Source organism: Peromyscus eremicus, chromosome 1 (genome assembly GCF_949786415.1).
Source record: "Peromyscus eremicus chromosome 1, PerEre_H2_v1, whole genome shotgun sequence".
Classification (NCBI taxonomy): Eukaryota; Metazoa; Chordata; class Mammalia; order Rodentia; family Cricetidae; genus Peromyscus; species Peromyscus eremicus.
The window spans coordinates 139,386,793-139,413,971 of record NC_081416.1 but is presented as its reverse complement, the minus strand read 5'-3'; the positions used below and the strand labels follow the sequence as shown (position 1 = coordinate 139,413,971).

At 54.5% G+C, this 27,179-nt stretch overlaps 13 non-coding genes across 13 annotated transcripts; all 13 read right to left on the bottom strand.

Moving 5' to 3' along the window:
- Positions 1-1,239: 1,239 nt before the first annotated feature.
- Positions 1,240-1,333, bottom strand: LOC131903167 (small nucleolar RNA SNORD116). The gene has a single exon (XR_009377419.1). It is a non-coding gene; the product is annotated as a small nucleolar RNA SNORD116 (small nucleolar RNA).
- Positions 1,334-3,337: 2,004 nt separating this feature from the next.
- On the bottom strand, positions 3,338-3,431 carry LOC131903143 (small nucleolar RNA SNORD116). Its single transcript, XR_009377397.1, has one exon. It is a non-coding gene; the product is annotated as a small nucleolar RNA SNORD116 (small nucleolar RNA).
- Positions 3,432-5,437: 2,006 nt separating this feature from the next.
- On the bottom strand, positions 5,438-5,531 carry LOC131903141 (small nucleolar RNA SNORD116). Its single transcript, XR_009377395.1, has one exon. It is a non-coding gene; the product is annotated as a small nucleolar RNA SNORD116 (small nucleolar RNA).
- Positions 5,532-7,537: 2,006 nt separating this feature from the next.
- LOC131903046 (small nucleolar RNA SNORD116) lies at positions 7,538-7,631 on the bottom strand. The gene has a single exon (XR_009377306.1). It is a non-coding gene; the product is annotated as a small nucleolar RNA SNORD116 (small nucleolar RNA).
- Positions 7,632-9,633: 2,002 nt separating this feature from the next.
- LOC131903139 (small nucleolar RNA SNORD116) lies at positions 9,634-9,727 on the bottom strand. Its single transcript, XR_009377394.1, has one exon. It is a non-coding gene; the product is annotated as a small nucleolar RNA SNORD116 (small nucleolar RNA).
- A 2,009-nt stretch (positions 9,728-11,736) lies between these two features.
- LOC131903138 (small nucleolar RNA SNORD116) lies at positions 11,737-11,830 on the bottom strand. Its single transcript, XR_009377393.1, has one exon. It is a non-coding gene; the product is annotated as a small nucleolar RNA SNORD116 (small nucleolar RNA).
- Positions 11,831-13,835: 2,005 nt separating this feature from the next.
- On the bottom strand, positions 13,836-13,929 carry LOC131903137 (small nucleolar RNA SNORD116). The gene has a single exon (XR_009377392.1). It is a non-coding gene; the product is annotated as a small nucleolar RNA SNORD116 (small nucleolar RNA).
- Positions 13,930-15,940: 2,011 nt separating this feature from the next.
- LOC131903136 (small nucleolar RNA SNORD116) lies at positions 15,941-16,034 on the bottom strand. Its single transcript, XR_009377391.1, has one exon. It is a non-coding gene; the product is annotated as a small nucleolar RNA SNORD116 (small nucleolar RNA).
- Positions 16,035-18,040: 2,006 nt separating this feature from the next.
- On the bottom strand, positions 18,041-18,134 carry LOC131903135 (small nucleolar RNA SNORD116). Its single transcript, XR_009377390.1, has one exon. It is a non-coding gene; the product is annotated as a small nucleolar RNA SNORD116 (small nucleolar RNA).
- Positions 18,135-20,140: 2,006 nt separating this feature from the next.
- LOC131903134 (small nucleolar RNA SNORD116) lies at positions 20,141-20,234 on the bottom strand. Its single transcript, XR_009377389.1, has one exon. It is a non-coding gene; the product is annotated as a small nucleolar RNA SNORD116 (small nucleolar RNA).
- Positions 20,235-22,238: 2,004 nt separating this feature from the next.
- LOC131903133 (small nucleolar RNA SNORD116) lies at positions 22,239-22,332 on the bottom strand. Its single transcript, XR_009377388.1, has one exon. It is a non-coding gene; the product is annotated as a small nucleolar RNA SNORD116 (small nucleolar RNA).
- A 2,016-nt stretch (positions 22,333-24,348) lies between these two features.
- LOC131903132 (small nucleolar RNA SNORD116) lies at positions 24,349-24,442 on the bottom strand. The gene has a single exon (XR_009377387.1). It is a non-coding gene; the product is annotated as a small nucleolar RNA SNORD116 (small nucleolar RNA).
- A 2,009-nt stretch (positions 24,443-26,451) lies between these two features.
- Positions 26,452-26,545, bottom strand: LOC131903131 (small nucleolar RNA SNORD116). The gene has a single exon (XR_009377386.1). It is a non-coding gene; the product is annotated as a small nucleolar RNA SNORD116 (small nucleolar RNA).
- Between the last annotated feature and the right edge of the window lie 634 nt (positions 26,546-27,179).

Below are 27,179 nucleotides of genomic sequence, written 5' to 3'. Positions count from 1 at the left end.
CCATGGCCAGCTCTGAGGACCTCAACCCTCTAACACTGTGCACGGGGTTCACAAACCAGGGCAAGCTCACCTTGCTGGCTCAAGCTCAAATCTTAGGACGCAGCTCTGGCCATGCTCACTAGCCAATCCAAGCCTCCCTCCTCCCTTCTCAACATCTCTGACAACCAGGTGGGCAAAGCTACCCGAAATCTGCATCCTTCTCCTGCTAGGAATGCTGAGGGACCGAGCTCAAACTGCTTAAAGTCTCCTCTGAGGCCTTCACCACAGGACATGGCAGGCCTTCTGGGTCCACCAGACCTCCTCTCTCACTCTCTTTCTTTGCCCATGTCTCTTTCTCTTACTCCTGGTTTCTCTCTCTGTCTCTGTCTTTGTCTCTGCTTCTGTCTCTGGATTGATGCCACTCTCTGTCAGTCTGTCTTCATGGGAAAGCCCATGTTCAAGGGTAGTGGAAATTTTGACTGCAAGCCAAGTTGAACACTGCATCAACACAAGCTAACTTCTGTGGGACGCCAAGGGCAAGCCAGAGAGCCTGGCACGTCCCAAGACAAGTTGCAACACACATGGCTTCCAATGACCAGAAACGCACCCTTGCAAGCCAAAGTCGCTTTGGCACCCTCCACTGCCCATGAGCAGAGCTCTCAAGCCAGTCTTGATCTACAGCCTGGGGCCCAGGGTACAATTCCTACATGGGATCCCTAGCCGGCCTCCAAACAGGCCTTCCTGGAAGAATCACACCCTGGTGAAGACCACTCAACAAAACAGGTGTCTTTCCTAGCTTTGAGATTGGCTTGAGCCAAGACGGGCCCTCCACTACCATGGGTGAGAGAAAAGCACTCTCACACCTGTCTCCTCCACCAGGAGGCCAGCAGTCTGACCTTAGTGTCCCCTGGTCAACCTACTCCACCACAGGCCTCCAGTGTGCAGATTTCTACCCAGGTCAGCACGCCTGTTTCTTGTGAGTGTGCGAAGCTAGCATATTTCTAGAGTGCCTACAAGAGAGCCCAAGGTCCAAGGTCCCATGTCTAGCTGTCAGTCTGGCTTGGGAGAGTGGGGATGGCCGCTTGCTTGCCAGCAAACCCCAAGTATTCTCTATTCCCCATGCCCGTGATGGCGAGCAGAGTGGGGCAGAGATCAAGCCCATGGGAAGAGAGTCTGGCTACTGCTGGAGGGGGCAGGAGCAGCGCAGCGGTTCTCAGGCCTGTGTCTGACTCCCAGAGGACTTGGGTGAGCCAAGGTGCAGGACCTCATTTTCGATGAGAGCGGCGGTACTGAGTTTTCACTCATTTTGTTCAGCTTTTCCAAGGAATGTTTGACTGGAAATCATCATCGATCCAAGCACGCTGGAGTGCCCTTGCACAGGGATTTTCAGGGCATTCAGGACAGGGTGGGTGTTGGGGAGTGCGAGAAATACCAAGACATGCCCCGTCCTTTGGCAGGTTGCAACGGGTCCCTGCATGGAAATGGGAAGCAACTTGAGGCCCTGAGTCTGCTACAGGTGCTGACAGGCCCGGGATGCAGGGATGGTAAGTCCTCGCAGCACCACCAAGACCCCAGGATCCTGAGCACCTGGGACAATGCATGGGAGGCTTACCTTGGGCCCCAGGCCTTCTCCTGCAGGTCACCAACACCAAGCAACTTCCCTCGAGGCCCACTCAGGTGCCATCAGCCCTGGGCAAAGGATGCTGGGCCATTCTCTCCGCACTATGGCCGTGCAGGCCACGCAATGCCACACTGTGAAGACATCAAAGCACATGCCAACATTACAGTGGGAAGCAGGCAACTGGCTCTGGGATGGATGGCTGGGCCTGGCTCGTCTCAATGGGAACATCAGATCACATCTGCTCTCTCACCACTCCTGCCCTGCCCTCACCCTCAAGCATGGCTTGCCACAGCGTTGACAGCTTTTCACCAGGGTCTCAGAGCCTGTCCTTGCCCTGGCTCCCTCTTTTTGTGCCCTTTCAATTCACCTTGGCCCCTCTCTGCAATCAAACCACCAGGTTCGGCCCGGCCAACACATCAAGGAACTGCACTGCAGGCAAGCAAGCAGACTCCTCCCGAGAAAAAAAAAAAAACAAAAAACAAAAACAAAAACAAAAACCATGGCCAGCTCTGAGGACCTCAACCCTCTAACACTGTGCACGGGGTTCACAAACCAGGGCAAGCTCACCTTGCTGGCTCAAGCTCAAATCTTAGGACGCAGCTCTGGCCATGCTCACTAGCCAATCCAAGCCTCCCTCCTCCCTTCTCAACATCTCTGACAACCAGGTGGGCAAAGCTACCCGAAATCTGCATCCTTCTCCTGCTAGGAATGCTGAGGGACCGAGCTCAAACTGCTTAAAGTCTCCTCTGAGGCCTTCACCACAGGACATGGCAGGCCTTCTGGGTCCACCAGACCTCCTCTCTCACTCTCTTTCTTTGCCCATGTCTCTTTCTCTTACTCCTGGTTTCTCTCTCTGTCTCTGTCTTTGTCTCTGCTTCTGTCTCTGGATTGATGCCACTCTCTGTCAGTCTGTCTTCATGGGAAAGCCCATGTTCAAGGGTACTGGAAATTTTGACTTACAAGCCAAGTTGAACACTGCATCAACACAAGCTAACTTCTGTGGGACGCCAAGGGCAAGCCAGAGAGCCTGGCACGTCCCAAGACAAGTTGCAACACACATGGCTTCCAATGACCAGAAACGCACCCTTGCAAGCCAAAGTCGCTTTGGCACCCTCCACTGCCCATGAGCAGAGCTCTCAAGCCAGTCTTGATCTACAGCCTGGGGCCCAGGGTACAATTCCTACATGGGATCCATAGCCGGCCTCCAAACAGGCCTTCCTGGAAGAATCACACCCTGGTGAAGACCACTCAACAAAACAGGTGTCTTTCCTAGCTTTGAGATTGGCTTGAGCCAAGACGGGCCCTCCACTACCATGGGTGAGAGAAAAGCACTCTCACACCTGTCTCCTCCACTAGGTGGCCAGCAGTCTGAGCTTAGTGTCCCCTGGTCAACCTACTCCACCACAGGCCTCCATTGTGCAGATTTCTACCCAGGTCAGCACGCCTGTTTCTTGTGGGTGTCCGAAGCTAGCATATTTCTAGAGTGCCTACAAGAGAGCCCAAGGTCCAAGGTCCCATGTCTAGTTGTCAGTCTGGCTTGGGAGAGTGGGGATGGCTGCTTGCTTGCCAGCAAACCCCAAGTATTCTCTTTTCCCCATGCCCGTGATGGCGAGCAGAGTGGGGCAGAGATCAAGACCATGGGAAGAGAGTCTGGCTACTGCTGGAGGGGGCAGGAGCAGCGCAGCGGTTCTCAGGCCTGTGTCTGACTCCCAGAGGACTTGGGTGAGCCAAGGTGCAGGACCTCAGTTTCGATGAGAGCGGCGGTACTGAGTTTTCACTCATTTTGTTCAGCTTTTCCAAGGAATGTTTGACTGGAAATCATCATCGATCCAAGCACGCTGGAGTGCCCTTGCACAGGGATTTTCAGGGCACTCAGGACAGGGTGGGTGTTGGGGAGTGCGAGAAATACCAAGACATGCCCCGTCCTTTGGCAGGTTGCAACGGTTCCCTGCATGGAAATGGGAAGCAACTTGAGGCCCTAAGTCTGCTACAGGTGCTGACAGGCGCGGGATGCAGGGATGGTAAGTCCTCGCAGCACCACCAAGACCCCAGGATCCTGAGCACCTGGGACAATGCATGGGAGGCTTACCTTGGGCCCCAGGCCTTCTCCTGCAGGTCACCAACACCAAGCAACTTCCCTCGAGGCCCACTCAGGTGCCATCAGCCCTGTGCAAAGGATGCTGGGCCATTCTCTCCGCACTATGGCCGTGCAGGCCACGCAATGTCACACTGTGAAGACATCAAAGCACATGCCAACATTACAGTGGGAAGCGAGCAACTGGCTCTGGGATGGATGGCTGGGCCTGGCTCGTCTCAATGGGAACATCAGATCACATCTGCTCTCTCACCACTCCTGCCCTGCCCTCACCCTCCAGCATGGCTTGCCATAGTGGTGACAGGTTTTCACCAGGGTCTCAGAGCCTGTCCTTGCCCTGGCTCCCTCCCTCCGTGCCCTTTCACATCACCTTGGCCCCTCTCTGCAATCAAAACACCAGGTTCCGCCCGGCCAACACATCAAGGAACTGCACTGCAGGCAAGCAAGCAGACTCTTCCCGAGAAAAAAAAAACCAAAAAAAAAAAAAAAACCAAAACAAAAACCATGGCCAGCTCTGAGGACCTCAACCCTCTAACACTGTGCACGGGGTTCACAAACCAGGGCAAGCTCACCTTGCTGGCTCAAGCTCAAGTCTTAGGACGCAGCTCTGGCCATGCTCACTAGCCAAACCAAGCTTCCCTCCTCCCATCTCAACATCTCTGACAACCAGGTGGGCAAAGCTACCCGAAATCTGCATCCTTCTCCTGCTAGGAATGCTGCGGGACCGAGCTCAAACTGCTTATAGTCTCCTCTGAGGCCTTCACCACAGGACATGGCAGGCCTTCTGGGTCCACCAGACCTCCTCTCTCACTCTCTTTCTTTGCCCATGTCTCTTTCTCTTACTCCTGGTTTCTCTCTCTGTCTCTGTCTTTGTCTCTGCTTCTGTCTCTGGATTGATGCCACTCTCTGTCAGTCTGTCTTCATGGGAAAGCCCATGTTCAAGGGTAGTGGAAATTTTGACTGCAAGCCAAGTTGAACACTGCATCAACACAAGCTAACTTCTGTGGGATGCCAAGGGCAAGCCAGAGAGCCTGGCACGTCCCAAGACAAGTTGCAACACACATGGCTTCCAATGACCAGAAACGCACCCTTGCAAGCCAAAGTCGCTTTGGCACCCTCCACTGCCCATGAGCAGAGCTCTCAAGCCAGTCTTGATCTACAGCCTGGGGCCCAGGGTACAATTCCTACATGGGATCCCTAGCCGGCCTCCAAACAGGCCTTCCTGGAAGAATCACACCCTGGTGAAGACCACTCAACAAAACAGGTGTCTTTCCTAGCTTTGAGATTGGCTTGAGCCAAGACGGGCCCTCCACTACCATGGGTGAGAGAAAAGCACTCTCACACCTGTCTCCTCCACCAGGAGGCCAGCAGTCTGACCTTAGTGTCCCCTGGTCAACCTACTCCACCACAGGCCTCCAGTGTGCAGATTTCTACCCAGGTCAGCACGCCTGTTTCTTGTGAGTGTGCGAAGCTAGCATATTTCTAGAGTGCCTACAAGAGAGCCCAAGGTCCAAGGTCCCATGTCTAGCTGTCAGTCTGGCTTGGGAGAGTGGGGATGGCCGCTTGCTTGCCAGCAAACCCCAAGTATTCTCTATTCCCCATGCCCGTGATGGCGAGCAGAGTGGGGCAGAGATCAAGCCCATGGGAAGAGAGTCTGGCTACTGCTGGAGGGGGGCAGGAGCAGCGCAGCGGTTCTCAGGCCTGTGTCTGACTCCCAGAGGACTTGGGTGAGCCAAGGTGCAGGACCTCAGTTTCGATGAGAGCGGCGGTACTGAGTTTTCACTCATTTTGTTCAGCTTTTCCAAGGAATGTTTGACTGGAAATCATCATCGATCCAAGCACGCTGGAGTGCCCTTGCACAGGGATTTTCAGGGCATTCAGGACAGGGTGGGTGTTGGGGAGTGCGAGAAATACCAAGACATGCCCCGTCCTTTGGCAGGTTGCAACGGGTCCCTGCATGGAAATGGGAAGCAACTTGAGGCCCTGAGTCTGCTACAGGTGCTGACAGGCCCGGGATGCAGGGATGGTAAGTCCTCGCAGCACCACCAAGACCCCAGGATCCTGAGCACCTGGGACAATGCATGGGAGGCTTACCTTGGGCCCCAGGCCTTCTCCTGCAGGTCACCAACACCAAGCAACTTCCCTCGAGGCCCACTCAGGTGCCATCAGCCCTGGGCAAAGGATGCTGGGCCATTCTCTCCGCACTATGGCCGTGCAGGCCACGCAATGCCACACTGTGAAGACATCAAAGCACATGCCAACATTACAGTGGGAAGCAGGCAACTGGCTCTGGGATGGATGGCTGGGCCTGGCTCGTCTCAATGGGAACATCAGATCACATCTGCTCTCTCACCACTCCTGCCCTGCCCTCACCCTCAAGCATGGCTTGCCACAGCGTTGACAGCTTTTCACCAGGGTCTCAGAGCCTGTCCTTGCCCTGGCTCCCTCTTTTTGTGCCCTTTCAATTCACCTTGGCCCCTCTCTGCAATCAAACCACCAGGTTCGGCCCGGCCAACACATCAAGGAACTGCACTGCAGGCAAGCAAGCAGACTCCTCCCGAGAAAAAAAAAAAAACAAAAAAAAAAAAACAAAAACAAAAACCATGGCCAGCTCTGAGGACCTCAACCCTCTAACACTGTGCACGGGGTTCACAAACCAGGGCAAGCTCACCTTGCTGGCTCAAGCTCAAATCTTAGGACGCAGCTCTGGCCATGCTCACTAGCCAATCCAAGCCTCCCTCCTCCCTTCTCAACATCTCTGACAACCAGGTGGGCAAAGCTACCCGAAATCTGCATCCTTCTCCTGCTAGGAATGCTGAGGGACCGAGCTCAAACTGCTTAAAGTCTCCTCTGAGGCCTTCACCACAGGACATGGCAGGCCTTCTGGGTCCACCAGACCTCCTCTCTCACTCTCTTTCTTTGCCCATGTCTCTTTCTCTTACTCCTGGTTTCTCTCTCTGTCTCTGTCTTTGTCTCTGCTTCTGTCTCTGGATTGATGCCACTCTCTGTCAGTCTGTCTTCATGGGAAAGCCCATGTTCAAGGGTACTGGAAATTTTGACTTACAAGCCAAGTTGAACACTGCATCAACACAAGCTAACTTCTGTGGGACGCCAAGGGCAAGCCAGAGAGCCTGGCACGTCCCAAGACAAGTTGCAACACACATGGCTTCCAATGACCAGAAACGCACCCTTGCAAGCCAAAGTCGCTTTGGCACCCTCCACTGCCCATGAGCAGAGCTCTCAAGCCAGTCTTGATCTACAGCCTGGGGCCCAGGGTACAATTCCTACATGGGATCCCTAGCCGGCCTCCAAACAGGCCTTCCTGGAAGAATCACACCCTGGTGAAGACCACTCAACAAAACAGGTGTCTTTCCTAGCTTTGAGATTGGCTTGAGCCAAGACGGGCCCTCCACTACCATGGGTGAGAGAAAAGCACTCTCACACCTGTCTCCTCCACCAGGAGGCCAGCAGTCTGACCTTAGTGTCCCCTGGTCAACCTACTCCACCACAGGCCTCCAGTGTGCAGATTTCTACCCAGGTCAGCACGCCTGTTTCTTGTGAGTGTGCGAAGCTAGCATATTTCTAGAGTGCCTACAAGAGAGCACAAGGTCCAAGGTCCCATGTCTAGCTGTCAGTCTGGCTTGGGAGAGTGGGGATGGCCGCTTGCTTGCCAGCAAACCCCAAGTATTCTCTATTCCCCATGCCCGTGATGGCGAGCAGAGTGGGGCAGAGATCAAGCCCATGGGAAGAGAGTCTGGCTACTGCTGGAGGGGGGCAGGAGCAGCGCAGCGGTTCTCAGGCCTGTGTCTGACTCCCAGAGGACTTGGGTGAGCCAAGGTGCAGGACCTCAGTTTCGATGAGAGCGACGGTACTGAGTTTTCACTCATTTTGTTCAGCTTTTCCAAGGAATGTTTGACTGGAAATCATCATCGATCCAAGCACGCTGGAGTGCCCTTGCACAGGGATTTTCAGGGCATTCAGGACAGGGTGGGTGTTGGGGAGTGCGAGAAATACCAAGACATGCCCCATCCTTTGGCAGGTTGCAACGGGTCCCTGCATGGAAATGGGAAGCAACTTGAGGCCCTGAGTCTGCTACAGGTGCTGACAGGCCCGGGATGCAGGGATGGTAAGTCCTCGCAGCACCACCAAGACCCCAGGATCCTGAGCACCTGGGACAATGCATGGGAGGCTTACCTTGGGCCCCAGGCCTTCTCCTGCAGGTCACCAACACCAAGCAACTTCCCTCGAGGCCCACTCAGGTGCCATCAGCCCTGGGCAAAGGATGCTGGGCCATTCTCTCCGCACTATGGCCGTGCAGGCCACGCAATGCCACACTGTGAAGACATCAAAGCACATGCCAACATTACAGTGGGAAGCAGGCAACTGGCTCTGGGATGGATGGCTGGGCCTGGCTCGTCTCAATGGGAACATCAGATCACATCTGCTCTCTCACCACTCCTGCCCTGCCCTCACCCTCAAGCATGGCTTGCCACAGCGTTGACAGCTTTTCACCAGGGTCTCAGAGCCTGTCCTTGCCCTGGCTCCCTCTTTTTGTGCCCTTTCAATTCACCTTGGCCCCTTCTGCAATCAAACCACCAGGTTCGGCCCGGCCAACACATCAAGGAACTGCACTGCAGGCAAGCAAGCAGACTCCTCCCGAGAAAAAAAAAAAAACAAAAAAAAAAAACAAAAACAAAAACCATGGCCAGCTCTGAGGACCTCAACCCTCTAACACTGTGCACGGGGTTCACAAACCAGGGCAAGCTCACCTTGCTGGCTCAAGCTCAAATCTTAGGACGCAGCTCTGGCCATGCTCACTAGCCAATCCAAGCCTCCCTCCTCCCTTCTCAACATCTCTGACAACCAGGTGGGCAAAGCTACCCGAAATCTGCATCCTTCTCCTGCTAGGAATGCTGAGGGACCGAGCTCAAACTGCTTAAAGTCTCCTCTGAGGCCTTCACCACAGGACATGGCAGGCCTTCTGGGTCCACCAGACCTCCTCTCTCACTCTCTTTCTTGCCCATGTCTCTTTCTCTTACTCCTGGTTTCTCTCTCTGTCTCTGTCTTTGTCTCTGCTTCTGTCTCTGGATTGATGCCACTCTCTGTCAGTCTGTCTTCATGGAAAGCCCATGTTCAAGGGTACTGGAAAATTTTGACTTACAAGCCAAGTTGAACACTGCATCAACACAAGCTAACTTCTGTGGGACGCCAAGGGCAAGCCAGAGAGCCTGGCACGTCCCAAGACAAGTTGCAACACACATGGCTTCCAATGACCAGAAACGCACCCTTGCAAGCCAAAGTCGCTTTGGCACCCTCCACTGCCCATGAGCAGAGCTCTCAAGCCAGTCTTGATCTACAGCCTGGGGCCCAGGGTACAATTCCTACATGGGATCCATAGCCGGCCTCCAAACAGGCCTTCCTGGAAGAAATCACACCCTGTGAAGACCACTCAACAAAAACAGGTGTCTTTCCTAGCTTTGAGATTGGCTTGAGCCAAGACGGGCCCTCCACTACCATGGGTGAGAGAAAAGCACTCTCACACCTGTCTCCTCCACTAGGTGGCCAGCAGTCTGAGCTTAGTGTCCCCTGGTCAACCTACTCCACCACAGGCCTCCATTGTGCAGATTTCTACCCAGGTCAGCACGCCTGTTTCTTGTGGGTGTCCGAAGCTAGCATATTTCTAGAGTGCCTACAAGAGAGCCCAAGGTCCAAGGTCCCATGTCTAGCTGTCAGTCTGGCTTGGGAGAGTGGGATGGCTGCTTGCTTGCCAGCAAACCCCAAGTATTCTCTTTTCCCCATGCCCGTGATGGCGAGCAGAGTGGGGCAGAGATCAAGACCATGGGAAGAGAGTCTGGCTACTGCTGGAGGGGGCAGGAGCAGCGCAGCGGTTCTCAGGCCTGTGTCTGACTCCCAGAGGACTTGGGTGAGCCAAGGTGCAGGACCTCAGTTTCGATGAGAGCGGCGGTACTGAGTTTTCACTCATTTTGTTCAGCTTTTCCAAGGAATGTTTGACTGGAAATCATCATCGATCCAAGCACGCTGGAGTGCCCTTGCACAGGGATTTTCAGGGCACTCAGGACAGGGTGGGTGTTGGGGAGTGCGAGAAATACCAAGACATGCCCCCGTCCTTTGGCAGGTTGCAACGGTTCCCTGCATGGAAATGGGAAGCAACTTGAGGCCCTAAGTCTGCTACAGGTGCTGACAGGCGCGGGATGCAGGGATGGTAAGTCCTCGCAGCACCACCAAGACCCCAGGATCCTGAGCACCTGGGACAATGCATGGGAGGCTTACCTTGGGCCCCAGGCCTTCTCCTGCAGGTCACCAACACCAAGCAACTTCCCTCGAGGCCCACTCAGGTGCCATCAGCCCTGTGCAAAGGATGCTGGGGCCATTCTCTCCGCACTATGGCCGTGCAGGCCACGCAATGTCACACTGTGAAGACATCAAAGCACATGCCAACATTACAGTGGGAAGCGAGCAACTGGCTCTGGGATGGATGGCTGGGCCTGGCTCGTCTCAATGGGAACATCAGATCACATCTGCTCTCTCACCACTCCTGCCCTGCCCTCACCCTCCAGCATGGCTTGCCATAGTGGTGACAGGTTTTCACCAGGGTCTCAGAGCCTGTCCTTGCCCTGGCTCCCTCCCTCCGTGCCCTTTCACATCACCTTGGCCCCTCTCTGCAATCAAAACACCAGGTTCCGCCCGGCCAACACATCAAGGAACTGCACTGCAGGCAAGCAAGCAGACTCTTCCCGAGAAAAAAAAAACCAAAAAAAAAAAAAAAACCAAAACAAAAACCATGGCCAGCTCTGAGGACCTCAACCCTCTAACACTGTGCACGGGGTTCACAAACCAGGGCAAGCTCACCTTGCTGGCTCAAGCTCAAGTCTTAGGACGCAGCTCTGGCCATGCTCACTAGCCAAACCAAGCTTCCCTCCTCCCATCTCAACATCTCTGACAACCAGGTGGGCAAAGCTACCCGAAATCTGCATCCTTCTCCTGCTAGGAATGCTGCGGGACGGAGCTCAAACTGCTTATAGTCTCCTCTGAGGCCTTCACCACAGGACATGGCAGGCCTTCTGGGTCCACCAGACCTCCTCTCTCACTCTCTTTCTTTGCCCATGTCTCTTTCTCTTACTCCTGGTTTCTCTCTCTGTCTCTGTCTTTGTCTCTGCTTCTGTCTCTGGATTGATGCCACTCTCTGTCAGTCTGTCTTCATGGGAAAGCCCATGTTCAAGGGTACTGGAAATTTTGACTGCAAGCCAAGTTGAACACTGCATCAACACAAGCTAACTTCTGTGGGATGCCAAGGGCAAGCCAGAGAGCCTGGCACGTCCCAAGACAAGTTGCAACACACATGGCTTCCAATGACCAGAAACGCACCCTTGCAAGCCAAAGTCGCTTTGGCACCCTCCACTGCCCATGAGCAGAGCTCTCAAGCCAGTCTTGATCTACAGCCTGGGGCCCAGGGTACAATTCCTACATGGGATCCCTAGCCGGCCTCCAAACAGGCCTTCCTGGAAGAATCACACCCTGGTGAAGACCACTCAACAAAACAGGTGTCTTTCCTAGCTTTGAGATTGGCTTGAGCCAAGACGGGCCCTCCACTACCATGGGTGAGAGAAAAGCACTCTCACACCTGTCTCCTCCACCAGGAGGCCAGCAGTCTGACCTTAGTGTCCCCTGGTCAACCTACTCCACCACAGGCTTCCAGTGTGCAGATTTCTACCCCAGGTCAGCACGCCTGTTTCTTGTGAGTGTGCGAAGCTAGCATATTTCTAGAGTGCCTACAAGAGAGCCCAAGGTCCAAGGTCCCATGTCTAGCTGTCAGTCTGGCTTGGGAGAGTGGGGATGGCCGCTTGCTTGCCAGCAAACCCCAAGTATTCTCTATTCCCCATGCCCGTGATGGCGAGCAGAGTGGGGCAGAGATCAAGCCCATGGGAAGAGAGTCTGGCTACTGCTGGAGGGGGGCAGGAGCAGCGCAGCGGTTCTCAGGCCTGTGTCTGACTCCCAGAGGACTTGGGTGAGCCAAGGTGCAGGACCTCAGTTTCGATGAGAGCGGCGGTACTGAGTTTTCACTCATTTTGTTCAGCTTTTCCAAGGAATGTTTGACTGGAAATCATCATCGATCCAAGCACGCTGGAGTGCCCTTGCACAGGGATTTTCAGGGCATTCAGGACAGGGTGGGTGTTGGGGAGTGCGAGAAATACCAAGACATGCCCCGTCCTTTGGCAGGTTGCAACGGGTCCCTGCATGGAAATGGGAAGCAACTTGAGGCCCTGAGTCTGCTACAGGTGCTGACAGGCCCGGGATGCAGGGATGGTAAGTCCTCGCAGCACCACCAAGACCCCAGGATCCTGAGCACCTGGGACAATGCATGGGAGGCTTACCTTGGGCCCCAGGCCTTCTCCTGCAGGTCACCAACACCAAGCAACTTCCCTCGAGGCCCACTCAGGTGCCATCAGCCCTGGGCAAAGGATGCTGGGCCATTCTCTCCGCACTATGGCCGTGCAGGCCACGCAATGCCACACTGTGAAGACATCAAAGCACATGCCAACATTACAGTGGGAAGCAGGCAACTGGCTCTGGGATGGATGGCTGGGCCTGGCTCGTCTCAATGGGAACATCAGATCACATCTGCTCTCTCACCACTCCTGCCCTGCCCTCACCCTCAAGCATGGCTTGCCACAGCGTTGACAGCTTTTCACCAGGGTCTCAGAGCCTGTCCTTGCCCTGGCTCCCTCTTTTTGTACCCTTTCACATCACCTTGGCCCCTCTCTGCAATCAAACCACCAGGTTCGGCCCGGCCAACACATCAAGGAACTGCACTGCAGGCAAGCAAGCAGACTCCTCCCGAGAAAAAAAAAAAAACAAAAAAAAAAAAACAAAAACAAAAACCATGGCCAGCTCTGAGGACCTCAACCCTCTAACACTGTGCACGGGGTTCACAAACCAGGGCAAGCTCACCTTGCTGGCTCAAGCTCAAATCTTAGGACGCAGCTCTGGCCATGCTCACTAGCCAATCCAAGCCTCCCTCCTCCCTTCTCAACATCTCTGACAACCAGGTGGGCAAAGCTACCCGAAATCTGCATCCTTCTCCTGCTAGGAATGCTGAGGGACCGAGCTCAAACTGCTTAAAGTCTCCTCTGAGGCCTTCACCACAGGACATGGCAGGCCTTCTGGGTCCACCAGACCTCCTCTCTCACTCTCTTTCTTTGCCCATGTCTCTTTCTCTTACTCCTGGTTTCTCTCTCTGTCTCTGTCTTTGTCTCTGCTTCTGTCTCTGGATTGATGCCACTCTCTGTCAGTCTGTCTTCATGGGAAAGCCCATGTTCAAGGGTACTGGAAATTTTGACTTACAAGCCAAGTTGAACACTGCATCAACACAAGCTAACTTCTGTGGGACGCCAAGGGCAAGCCAGAGAGCCTGGCACGTCCCAAGACAAGTTGCAACACACATGGCTTCCAATGACCAGAAATGCACCCTTGCAAGCCAAAGTCGCTTTGGCACCCTCCACTGCCCATGAGCAGAGCTCTCAAGCCAGTCTTGATCTACAGCCTGGGGCCCAGGGTACAATTCCTACATGGGATCCATAGCCGGCCTCCAAACAGGCCTTCCTGGAAGAATCACACCCTGGTGAAGACCACTCAACAAAACAGGTGTCTTTCCTAGCTTTGAGATTGGCTTGAGCCAAGACGGGCCCTCCACTACCATGGGTGAGAGAAAAGCACTCTCACACCTGTCTCCTCCACTAGGTGGCCAGCAGTCTGAGCTTAGTGTCCCCTGGTCAACCTACTCCACCACAGGCCTCCATTGTGCAGATTTCTACCCAGGTCAGCACGCCTGTTTCTTGTGGGTGTCCGAAGCTAGCATATTTCTAGAGTGCCTACAAGAGAGCCCAAGGTCCAAGGTCCCATGTCTAGCTGTCAGTCTGGCTTGGGAGAGTGGGGATGGCTGCTTGCTTGCCAGCAAACCCCAAGTATTCTCTTTTCCCCATGCCCGTGATGGCGAGCAGAGTGGGGCAGAGATCAAGACCATGGGAAGAGAGTCTGGCTACTGCTGGAGGGGGCAGGAGCAGCGCAGCGGTTCTCAGGCCTGTGTCTGACTCCCAGAGGACTTGGGTGAGCCAAGGTGCAGGACCTCAGTTTCGATGAGAGCGGCGGTACTGAGTTTTCACTCATTTTGTTCAGCTTTTCCAAGGAATGTTTGACTGGAAATCATCATCGATCCAAGCACGCTGGAGTGCCCTTGCACAGGGATTTTCAGGGCACTCAGGACAGGGTGGGTGTTGGGGAGTGCGAGAAATACCAAGACATGCCCCGTCCTTTGGCAGGTTGCAACGGGTCCCTGCATGGAAATGGGAAGCAACTTGAGGCCCTAAGTCTGCTACAGGTGCTGACAGGCGCGGGATGCAGGGATGGTAAGTCCTCGCAGCACCACCAAGACCCCAGGATCCTGAGCACCTGGGACAATGCATGGGAGGCTTACCTTGGGCCCCAGGCCTTCTCCTGCAGGTCACCAACACCAAGCAACTTCCCTCGCGGCCCACTCAGGTGCCATCAGCCCTGTGCAAAGGATGCTGGGCCATTCTCTCCGCACTATGGCCGTGCAGGCCACGCAATGTCACACTGTGAAGACATCAAAGCACATGCCAACATTACAGTGGGAAGCGAGCAACTGGCTCTGGGATGGATGGCTGGGCCTGGCTCGTCTCAATGGGAACATCAGATCACATCTGCTCTCTCACCACTCCTGCCTTGCCCTCACCCTCCAGCATGGCTTGCCATAGTGGTGACAGGTTTTCACCAGGGTCTCAGAGCCTGTCCTTGCCCTGGCTCCCTCCCTCCGTGCCCTTTCACATCACCTTGGCCCCTCTCTGCAATCAAAACACCAGGTTCCGCCCGGCCAACACATCAAGGAACTGCACTGCAGGCAAGCAAGCAGACTCTTCCCGAGAAAAAAAAAACCAAAAAAAAAAAAAAAAAAAAAACCAAAACAAAAACCATGGCCAGCTCTGAGGACCTCAACCCTCTAACACTGTGCACGGGGTTCACAAACCAGGGCAAGCTCACCTTGCTGGATCAAGCTCAAGTCTTAGGACGCAGCTCTGGCCATGCTCACTAGCCAAACCAAGCCTCTCTCTTCCCATCTCAACATCTCTGACAACCAGGTGGGCAAAGCTACCCGAAATCTGCATCCTTCTCCTGCTAGGAATGCTGAGGGACCGAGCTCAAACTGCTTAAAGTCTCCTCTGAGGCCTTCACCACAGGACATGGCAGGCCTTCTGGGTCCACCAGACCTCCTCTCTCACTCTCTTTCTTTGCCCATGTCTCTTTCTCTTACTCCTGGTTTCTCTCTCTGTCTCTGTCTTTGTCTCTGCTTCTGTCTCTGGATTGATGCCACTCTCTGTCAGTCTGTCTTCATGGGAAAGCCCATGTTCAAGGGTAGTGGAAATTTTGACTGCAAGCCAAGTTGAACACTGCATCAACACAAGCTAACTTCTGTGGGACGCCAAGGGCAAGCCAGAGAGCCTGGCACGTCCCAAGACAAGTTGCAACACACATGGCTTCCAATGACCAGAAACGCACCCTTGCAAGCCAAAGTCGCTTTGGCACCCTCCACTGCCCATGAGCAGAGCTCTCAAGCCAGTCTTGATCTACAGCCTGGGGCCCAGGGTACAATTCCTACATGGGATCCCTAGCCGGCCTCCAAACAGGCCTTCCTGGAAGAATCACACCCTGGTGAAGACCACTCAACAAAACAGGTGTCTTTCCTAGCTTTGAGATTGGCTTGAGCCAAGACGGGCCCTCCACTACCATGGGTGAGAGAAAAGCACTCTCACACCTGTCTCCTCCACCAGGAGGCCAGCAGTCTGACCTTAGTGTCCCCTGGTCAACCTACTCCACCACAGGCCTCCAGTGTGCAGATTTCTACCCAGGTCAGCACGCCTGTTTCTTGTGAGTGTGCGAAGCTAGCATATTTCTAGAGTGCCTACAAGAGAGCCCAAGGTCCAAGGTCCCATGTCTAGCTGTCAGTCTGGCTTGGGAGAGTGGGGATGGCCGCTTGCTTGCCAGCAAACCCCAAGTATTCTCTATTCCCCATGCCCGTGATGGCGAGCAGAGTGGGGCAGAGATCAAGCCCATGGGAAGAGAGTCTGGCTACTGCTGGAGGGGGCAGGAGCAGCGCAGCGGTTCTCAGGCCTGTGTCTGACTCCCAGAGGACTTGGGTGAGCCAAGGTGCAGGACCTCAGTTTCGATGAGAGCGGCGGTACTGAGTTTTCACTCATTTTGTTCAGCTTTTCCAAGGAATGTTTGACTGGAAATCATCATCGATCCAAGCACGCTGGAGTGCCCTTGCACAGGGATTTTCAGGGCACTCAGGACAGGGTGGGTGTTGGGGAGTGCGAGAAATACCAAGACATGCCCCGTCCTTTGGCAGGTTGCAACGGGTCCCTGCATGGAAATGGGAAGCAACTTGAGGCCCTGAGTCTGCTACAGGTGCTGACAGGCCCGGGATGCAGGGATGGTAAGTCCTCGCAGCACCACCAAGACCCCAGGATCCTGAGCACCTGGGACAATGCATGGGAGGCTTACCTTGGGCCCCAGGCCTTCTCCTGCAGGTCACCAACACCAAGCAACTTCCCTCGAGGCCCACTCAGGTGCCATCAGCCCTGGGCAAAGGATGCTGGGCCATTCTCTCCGCACTATGGCCGTGCAGGCCACGCAATGCCACACTGTGAAGACATCAAAGCACATGCCAACATTACAGTGGGAAGCAGGCAACTGGCTCTGGGATGGATGGCTGGGCCTGGCTCGTCTCAATGGGAACATCAGATCACATCTGCTCTCTCACCACTCCTGCCCTGCCCTCACCCTCAAGCATGGCTTGCCACAGCGTTGACAGCTTTTCACCAGGGTCTCAGAGCCTGTCCTTGCCCTGGCTCCCTCTTTTTGTGCCCTTTCAATTCACCTTGGCCCCTCTCTGCAATCAAACCACCAGGTTCGGCCCGGCCAACACATCAAGGAACTGCACTGCAGGCAAGCAAGCAGTCTCCTCCCGAGAAAAAAAAAAAAACAAAAAAAAAAAAACCAAAAACAAAAACCATGGCCAGCTCTGAGGACCTCAACCCTCTAACACTGTGCACGGGGTTCACAAACCAGGGCAAGCTCACCTTGCTGGCTCAAGCTCAAATCTTAGGACGCAGCTCTGGCCATGCTCACTAGCCAATCCAAGCCTCCCTCCTCCCTTCTCAACATCTCTGACAACCAGGTGGGCAAAGCTACCCGAAATCTGCATCCTTCTCCTGCTAGGAATGCTGAGGGACCGAGCTCAAACTGCTTAAAGTCTCCTCTGAGGCCTTCACCACAGGACATGGCAGGCCTTCTGGGTCCACCAGACCTCCTCTCTCACTCTCTTTCTTTGCCCATGTCTCTTTCTCTTACTCCTGGTTTCTCTCTCTGTCTCTGTCTTTGTCTCTGCTTCTGTCTCTGGATTGATGCCACTCTCTGTCAGTCTGTGTTCATGGGAAAGCCCATGTTCAAGGGTACTGGAAATTTTGACTTACAAGCCAAGTTGAACACTGCATCAACACAAGCTAACTTCTGTGGGACGCCAAGGGCAAGCCAGAGAGCCTGGCACGTCCCAAGACAAGTTGCAACACACATGGCTTCCAATGACCAGAAACGCACCCTTGCAAGCCAAAGTCGCTTTGGCACCCTCCACTGCCCATGAGCAGAGCTCTCAAGCCAGTCTTGATCTACAGCCTGGGGCCCAGGGTACAATTCCTACATGGGATCCATAGCCGGCCTCCAAACAGGCCTTCCTGGAAGAATCACACCCTGGTGAAGACCACTCAACAAAACAGGTGTCTTTCCTAGCTTTGAGATTGGCTTGAGCCAAGACGGGCCCTCCACTACCATGGGTGAGAGAAAAGCACTCTCACACCTGTCTCCTCCACTAGGTGGCCAGCAGTCTGAGCTTAGTGTCCCCTGGTCAACCTACTCCACCACAGGCCTCCATTGTGCAGATTTCTACCCAGGTCAGCACGCCTGTTTCTTGTGGGTGTCCGAAGCTAGCATATTTCTAGAGTGCCTACAAGAGAGCCCAAGGTCCAAGGTCCCATGTCTAGCTGTCAGTCTGGCTTGGGAGAGTGGGGATGGCTGCTTGCTTGCCAGCAAACCCCAAGTATTCTCTTTTCCCCATGCCCGTGATGGCGAGCAGAGTGGGGCAGAGATCAAGACCATGGGAAGAGAGTCTGGCTACTGCTGGAGGGGGCAGGAGCAGCGCAGCGGTTCTCAGGCCTGTGTCTGACTCCCAGAGGACTTGGGTGAGCCAAGGTGCAGGACCTCAGTTTCGATGAGAGCGGCGGTACTGAGTTTTCACTCATTTTGTTCAGCTTTTCCAAGGAATGTTTGACTGGAAATCATCATCGATCCAAGCACGCTGGAGTGCCCTTGCACAGGGATTTTCAGGGCACTCAGGACAGGGTGGGTGTTGGGGAGTGCGAGAAATACCAAGACATGCCCCGTCCTTTGGCAGGTTGCAACGGTTCCCTGCATGGAAATGGGAAGCAACTTGAGGCCCTAAGTCTGCTACAGGTGCTGACAGGCGCGGGATGCAGGGATGGTAAGTCCTCGCAGCACCACCAAGACCCCAGGATCCTGAGCACCTGGGACAATGCATGGGAGGCTTACCTTGGGCCCCAGGCCTTCTCCTGCAGGTCACCAACACCAAGCAACTTCCCTCGAGGCCCACTCAGGTGCCATCAGCCCTGTGCAAAGGATGCTGGGCCATTCTCTCCGCACTATGGCCGTGCAGGCCACGCAATGTCACACTGTGAAGACATCAAAGCACATGCCAACATTACAGTGGGAAGCGAGCAACTGGCTCTGGGATGGATGGCTGGGCCTGGCTCGTCTCAATGGGAACATCAGATCACATCTGCTCTCTCACCACTCCTGCCCTGCCCTCACCCTCCAGCATGGCTTGCCATAGTGGTGACAGGTTTTCACCAGGGTCTCAGAGCCTGTCCTTGCCCTGGCTCCCTCCCTCCGTGCCCTTTCACATCACCTTGGCCCCTCTCTGCAATCAAAACACCAGGTTCCGCCCGGCCAACACATCAAGTAACTGCACTGCAGGCAAGCAAGCAGACTCTTCCCGAGAAAAAAAAAACCAAAAAAAAAAAAAAAACCAAAACAAAAACCATGGCCAGCTCTGAGGACCTCAACCCTCTAACACTGTGCACGGGGTTCACAAACCAGGGCAAGCTCACCTTGCTGGCTCAAGCTCAAGTCTTAGGACGCAGCTCTGGCCATGCTCACTAGCCAAACCAAGCTTCCCTCCTCCCATCTCAACATCTCTGACAACCAGGTGGGCAAAGCTACCCGAAATCTGCATCCTTCTCCTGCTAGGAATGCTGCGGGACCGAGCTCAAACTGCTTATAGTCTCCTCTGAGGCCTTCACCACAGGACATGGCAGGCCTTCTGGGTCCACCAGACCTCCTCTCTCACTCTCTTTCTTTGCCCATGTCTCTTTCTCTTACTCCTGGTTTCTCTCTCTGTCTCTGTCTTTGTCTCTGCTTCTGTCTCTGGATTGATGCCACTCTCTGTCAGTCTGTCTTCATGGGAAAGCCCATGTTCAAGGGTACTGGAAATTTTGACTGCAAGCCAAGTTGAACACTGCATCAACACAAGCTAACTTCTGTGGGATGCCAAGGGCAAGCCAGAGAGCCTGGCACGTCCCAAGACAAGTTGCAACACACATGGCTTCCAATGACCAGAAACGCACCCTTGCAAGCCAAAGTCGCTTTGGCACCCTCCACTGCCCATGAGCAGAGCTCTCAAGCCAGTCTTGATCTACAGCCTGGGGCCCAGGGTACAATTCCTACATGGGATCCCTAGCCGGCCTCCAAACAGGCCTTCCTGGAAGAATCACACCCTGGTGAAGACCACTCAACAAAACAGGTGTCTTTCCTAGCTTTGAGATTGGCTTGAGCCAAGACGGGCCCTCCACTACCATGGGTGAGAGAAAAGCACTCTCACACCTGTCTCCTCCACCAGGAGGCCAGCAGTCTGACCTTAGTGTCCCCTGGTCAACCTACTCCACCACAGGCCTCCAGTGTGCAGATTTCTACCCAGGTCAGCACGCCTGTTTCTTGTGAGTGTGCGAAGCTAGCATATTTCTAGAGTGCCTACAAGAGAGCCCAAGGTCCAAGGTCCCATGTCTAGCTGTCAGTCTGGCTTGGGAGAGTGGGGATGGCCGCTTGCTTGCCAGCAAACCCCAAGTATTCTCTATTCCCCATGCCCGTGATGGCGAGCAGAGTGGGGCAGAGATCAAGCCCATGGGAAGAGAGTCTGGCTACTGCTGGAGGGGGGCAGGAGCAGCGCAGCGGTTCTCAGGCCTGTGTCTGACTCCCAGAGGACTTGGGTGAGCCAAGGTGCAGGACCTCAGTTTCGATGAGAGCGGCGGTACTGAGTTTTCACTCATTTTGTTCAGCTTTTCCAAGGAATGTTTGACTGGAAATCATCATCGATCCAAGCACGCTGGAGTGCCCTTGCACAGGGATTTTCAGGGCATTCAGGACAGGGTGGGTGTTGGGGAGTGCGAGAAATACCAAGACATGCCCCGTCCTTTGGCAGGTTGCAACGGGTCCCTGCATGGAAATGGGAAGCAACTTGAGGCCCTGAGTCTGCTACAGGTGCTGACAGGCCCGGGATGCAGGGATGGTAAGTCCTCGCAGCACCACCAAGACCCCAGGATCCTGAGCACCTGGGACAATGCATGGGAGGCTTACCTTGGGCCCCAGGCCTTCTCCTGCAGGTCACCAACACCAAGCAACTTCCCTCGAGGCCCACTCAGGTGCCATCAGCCCTGGGCAAAGGATGCTGGGCCATTCTCTTCGCACTATGGCCGTGCAGGCCACGCAATGCCACACTGTGAAGACATCAAAGCACATGCCAACATTACAGTGGGAAGCAGGCAACTGGCTCTGGGATGGATGGCTGGGCCTGGCTCGTCTAAATGGGAACATCAGATCACATCTGCTCTCTCACCACTCCTGCCCTGCCCTCACCCTCAAGCATGGCTTGCCACAGCGTTGACAGCTTTTCACCAGGGTCTCAGAGCCTGTCCTTGCCCTGGCTCCCTCTTTTTGTGCCCTTTCAATTCACCTTGGCCCCTCTCTGCAATCAAACCACCAGGTTCGGCCCGGCCAACACATCAAGGAACTGCACTGCAGGCAAGCAAGCAGACTCCTCCCGAGAAAAAAAAAAAAACAAAAAAAAAAAACAAAAACAAAAACCATGGCCAGCTCTGAGGACCTCAACCCTCTAACACTGTGCATGGGGTTCACAAACCAGGGCAAGCTCACCTTGCTGGCTCAAGCTCAAATCTTAGGACGCAGCTCTGGCCATGCTCACTAGCCAATCCAAGCCTCCCTCCTCCCTTCTCAACATCTCTGACAACCAGGTGGGCAAAGCTACCCGAAATCTGCATCCTTCTCCTGCTAGGAATGCTGAGGGACCGAGCTCAAACTGCTTAAAGTCTCCTCTGAGGCCTTCACCACAGGACATGGCAGGCCTTCTGGGTCCACCAGACCTCCTCTCTCACTCTCTTTCTTTGCCCATGTCTCTTTCTCTTACTCCTGGTTTCTCTCTCTGTCTCTGTCTTTGTCTCTGCTTCTGTCTCTGGATTGATGCCACTCTCTGTCAGTCTGTCTTCATGGGAAAGCCCATGTTCAAGGGTACTGGAAATTTTGACTTACAAGCCAAGTTGAACACTGCATCAACACAAGCTAACTTCTGTGGGACGCCAAGGGCAAGCCAGAGAGCCTGGCACGTCCCAAGACAAGTTGCAACACACATGGCTTCCAATGACCAGAAACGCACCCTTGCAAGCCAAAGTCGCTTTGGCACCCTCCACTGCCCATGAGCAGAGCTCTCAAGCCAGTCTTGATCTACAGCCTGGGGCCCAGGGTACAATTCCTACATGGGATCCCTAGCCGGCCTCCAAACAGGCCTTCCTGGAAGAATCACACCCTGGTGAAGACCACTCAACAAAACAGGTGTCTTTCCTAGCTTTGAGATTGGCTTGAGCCAAGACGGGCCCTCCACTACCATGGGTGAGAGAAAAGCACTCTCACACCTGTCTCCTCCACTAGGTGGCCAGCAGTCTGAGCTTAGTGTCCCCTGGTCAACCTACTCCACCACAGGCCTCCATTGTGCAGATTTCTACCCAGGTCAGCACGCCTGTTTCTTGTGGGTGTCCGAAGCTAGCATATTTCTAGAGTGCCTACAAGAGAGCCCAAGGTCCAAGGTCCCATGTCTAGCTGTCAGTCTGGCTTGGGAGAGTGGGGATGGCTGCTTGCTTGCCAGCAAACCCCAAGTATTCTCTTTTCCTCATGCCCGTGATGGCGAGCAGAGTGGGGCAGAGATCAAGACCATGGGAAGAGACTCTGGCTACTGCTGGAGGGGGCAGGAGCAGCGCAGCGGTTCTCAGGCCTGTGTCTGACTCCCAGAGGACTTGGGTGAGCCAAGGTGCAGGACCTCAGTTTCGATGAGAGCGGCGGTACTGAGTTTTCACTCATTTTGTTCAGCTTTTCCAAGGAATGTTTGACTGGAAATCATCATCGATCCAAGCACGCTGGAGTGCCCTTGCACAGGGATTTTCAGGGCATTCAGGACAGGGTGGGTGTTGGGGAGTGCGAGAAATACCAAGACATGCCCCGTCCTTTGGCAGGTTGCAACGGTTCCCTGCATGGAAATGGGAAGCAACTTGAGGCCCTGAGTCTGCTACAGGTGCTGACAGGCGCGGGATGCAGGGATGGTAAGTCCTCGCAGCACCACCAAGACCCCAGGATCCTGAGCACCTGGGACAATGCATGGGAGGCTTACCTTGGGCCCCAGGCCTTCTCCTGCAGGTCACCAACACCAAGCAACTTCCCTCGAGGCCCACTCAGGTGCCATCAGCCCTGTGCAAAGGATGCTGGGCCATTCTCTCCGCACTATGGCCGTGCAGGCCACGCAATGTCACACTGTGAAGACATCAAAGCACATGCCAACATTACAGTGGGAAGCGAGCAACTGGCTCTGGGATGGATGGCTGGGCCTGGCTCGTCTCAATGGGAACATCAGATCACATCTGCTCTCTCACCACTCCTGCCTTGCCCTCACCCTCCAGCATGGCTTGCCATAGTGGTGACAGGTTTTCACCAGGGTCTCAGAGCCTGTCCTTGCCCTGGCTCCCTCCCTCCGTGCCCTTTCACATCACCTTGGCCCCTCTCTGCAATCAAAACACCAGGTTCCGCCCGGCCAACACATCAAGGAACTGCACTGCAGGCAAGCAAGCAGACTCTTCCCGAGAAAAAAAAAAACAAAAAAAACAAAAAAAAAAAAAAAAACCAAAACAAAAACCATGGCCAGCTCTGAGGACCTCAACCCTCTAACACTGTGCACGGGGTTCACAAACCAGGGCAAGCTCACCTTGCTGGCTCAAGCTCAAGTCTTAGGACGCAGCTCTGGCCATGCTCACTAGCCAAACCAAGCCTCTCTCTTCCCATCTCAACATCTCTGACAACCAGGTGGGCAAAGCTACCCGAAATCTGCATCCTTCTCCTGCTAGGAATGCTGAGGGACCGAGCTCAAACTGCTTAAAGTCTCCTCTGAGGCCTTCACCACAGGACATGGCAGGCCTTCTGGGTCCACCAGACCTCCTCTCTCACTCTCTTTCTTTGCCCATGTCTCTTTCTCTTACTCCTGGTTTCTCTCTCTGTCTCTGTCTTTGTCTCTGCTTCTGTCTCTGGATTGATGCCACTCTCTGTCAGTCTGTCTTCATGGGAAAGCCCATGTTCAAGGGTAGTGGAAATTTTGACTGCAAGCCAAGTTGAACACTGCATCAACACAAGCTAACTTCTGTGGGACGCCAAGGGCAAGCCAGAGAGCCTGGCACGTCCCAAGACAAGTTGCAACACACATGGCTTCCAATGACCAGAAACGCACCCTTGCAAGCCAAAGTCGCTTTGGCACCCTCCACTGCCCATGAGCAGAGCTCTCAAGCCAGTCTTGATCTACAGCCTGGGGCCCAGGGTACAATTCCTACATGGGATCCCTAGCCGGCCTCCAAACAGGCCTTCCTGGAAGAATCACACCCTGGTGAAGACCACTCAACAAAACAGGTTTCTTTCCTAGCTTTGAGATTGGCTTGAGCCAAGACGGGCCCTCCACTACCATGGGTGAGAGAAAAGCACTCTCACACCTGTCTCCTCCACCAGGAGGCCAGCAGTCTGACCTTAGTGTCCCCTGGTCAACCTACTCCACCACAGGCCTCCAGTGTGCAGATTTCTACCCAGGTCAGCACGCCTGTTTCTTGTGAGTGTGCGAAGCTAGCATATTTCTAGAGTGCCTACAAGAGAGCCCAAGGTCCAAGGTCCCATGTCTAGCTGTCAGTCTGGCTTGGGAGAGTGGGGATGGCCGCTTGCTTGCCAGCAAACCCCAAGTATTCTCTATTCCCCATGCCCGTGATGGCGAGCAGAGTGGGGCAGAGATCAAGCCCATGGGAAGAGAGTCTGGCTACTGCTGGAGGGGGGCAGGAGCAGCGCAGCGGTTCTCAGGCCTGTGTCTGACTCCCAGAGGACTTGGGTGAGCCAAGGTGCAGGACCTCAGTTTCGATGAGAGCGGCGGTACTGAGTTTTCACTCATTTTGTTCAGCTTTTCCAAGGAATGTTTGACTGGAAATCATCATCGATCCAAGCACGCTGGAGTGCCCTTGCACAGGGATTTTCAGGGCATTCAGGACAGGGTGGGTGTTGGGGAGTGCGAGAAATACCAAGACATGCCCCGTCCTTTGGCAGGTTGCAACGGGTCCCTGCATGGAAATGGGAAGCAACTTGAGGCCCTGAGTCTGCTACAGGTGCTGACAGGCCCGGGATGCAGGGATGGTAAGTCCTCGCAGCACCACCAAGACCCCAGGATCCTGAGCACCTGGGACAATGCATGGGAGGCTTACCTTGGGCCCCAGGCCTTCTCCTGCAGGTCACCAACACCAAGCAACTTCCCTCGAGGCCCACTCAGGTGCCATCAGCCCTGGGCAAAGGATGCTGGGCCATTCTCTCCGCACTATGGCCGTGCAGGCCACGCAATGCCACACTGTGAAGACATCAAAGCACATGCCAACATTACAGTGGGAAGCAGGCAACTGGCTCTGGGATGGATGGCTGGGCCTGGCTCGTCTCAATGGGAACATCAGATCACATCTGCTCTCTCACCACTCCTGCCCTGCCCTCACCCTCAAGCATGGCTTGCCACAGCGTTGACAGCTTTTCACCAGGGTCTCAGAGCCTGTCCTTGCCCTGGCTCCCTCTTTTTGTGCCCTTTCACATCACCTTGGCCCCTCTCTGCAATCAAACCACCAGGTTCGGCCCGGCCAACACATCAAGGAACTGCACTGCAGGCAAGCAAGCAGACTCCTCCCGAGAAAAAAAAAAAAAAAAAAAAAAAAAAAAAAAAAAAAACAAAAACCATGGCCAGCTCTGAGGACCTCAACCCTCTAACACTGTGCACGGGGTTCACAAACCAGGGCAAGCTCACCTTGCTGGCTCAAGCTCAAGTCTTAGGACGCAGCTCTGGCCATGCTCACTAGCCAAACCAAGCCTCTCTCTTCCCATCTCAACATCTCTGACAACCAGGTGGGCAAAGCTACCCGAAATCTGCATCCTTCTCCTGCTAGGAATGCTGAGGGACCGAGCTCAAACTGCTTAAAGTCTCCTCTGAGGCCTTCACCACAGGACATGGCAGGCCTTCTGGGTCCACCAGACCTCCTCTCTCACTCTCTTTCTTTGCCCATGTCTCTTTCTCTTACTCCTGGTTTCTCTCTCTGTCTCTGTCTTTGTCTCTGCTTCTGTCTCTGGATTGATGCCACTCTCTGTCAGTCTGTCTTCATGGGAAAGCCCATGTTCAAGGGTACTGGAAATTTTGACTGCAAGCCAAGTTGAACACTGCATCAACACAAGCTAACTTCTGTGGGACGCCAAGGGCAAGCCAGAGAGCCTGGCACGTCCCAAGACAAGTTGCAACACACATGGCTTCCAATGACCAGAAACGCACCCTTGCAAGCCAAAGTCGCTTTGGCACCCTCCACTGCCCATGAGCAGAGCTCTCAAGCCAGTCTTGATCTACAGCCTGGGGCCCAGGGTACAATTCCTACATGGGATCCCTAGCCGGCCTCCAAACAGGCCTTCCTGGAAGAATCACACCCTGGTGAAAACCACTCAACAAAACAGGTGTCTTTCCTAGCTTTGAGATTGGCTTGAGCCAAGACGGGCCCTCCACTACCATGGGTGAGAGAAAAGCACTCTCACACCTGTCTCCTCCACCAGGAGGCCAGCAGTCTGACCTTATTGTCCCCTGGTCAACCTACTCCACCACAGGCCTCCAGTGTGCAGATTTCTACCCAGGTCAGCACGCCTGTTTCTTGTGAGTGTGCGAAGCTAGCATATTTCTAGAGTGCCTACAAGAGAGCACAAGGTCCAAGGTCCCATGTCTAGCTGTCAGTCTGGCTTGGGAGAGTGGGGATGGCCGCTTGCTTGCCAGCAAACCCCAAGTATTCTCTATTCCCCATGCCCGTGATGGCGAGCAGAGTGGGGCAGAGATCAAGCCCATGGGAAGAGAGTCTGGCTACTGCTGGAGGGGGGCAGGAGCAGCGCAGCGGTTCTCAGGCCTGTGTCTGACTCCCAGAGGACTTGGGTGAGCCAAGGTGCAGGACCTCAGTTTCGATGAGAGCGGCGGTACTGAGTTTTCACTCATTTTGTTCAGCTTTTCCAAGGAATGTTTGACTGGAAATCATCATCGATCCAAGCACGCTGGAGTGCCCTTGCACAGGGATTTTCAGGGCATTCAGGACAGGGTGGGTGTTGGGGAGTGCGAGAAATACCAAGACATGCCCCGTCCTTTGGCAGGTTGCAACGGGTCCCTGCATGGAAATGGGAAGCAACTTGAGGCCCTGAGTCTGCTACAGGTGCTGACAGGCCCGGGATGCAGGGATGGTAAGTCCTCGCAGCACCACCAAGACCCCAGGATCCTGAGCACCTGGGACAATGCATGGGAGGCTTACCTTGGGCCCCAGGCCTTCTCCTGCAGGTCACCAACACCAAGCAACTTCCCTCGAGGCCCACTCAGGTGCCATCAGCCCTGGGCAAAGGATGCTGGGCCATTCTCTCCGCACTATGGCCGTGCAGGCCACGCAATGCCACACTGTGAAGACATCAAAGCACATGCCAACATTACAGTGGGAAGCAGGCAACTGGCTCTGGGATGGATGGCTGGGCCTGGCTCGTCTCAATGGGAACATCAGATCACATCTGCTCTCTCACCACTCCTGCCCTGCCCTCACCCTCAAGCATGGCTTGCCACAGCGTTGACAGCTTTTCACCAGGGTCTCAGAGCCTGTCCTTGCCCTGGCTCCCTCTTTTTGTGCCCTTTCAATTCAC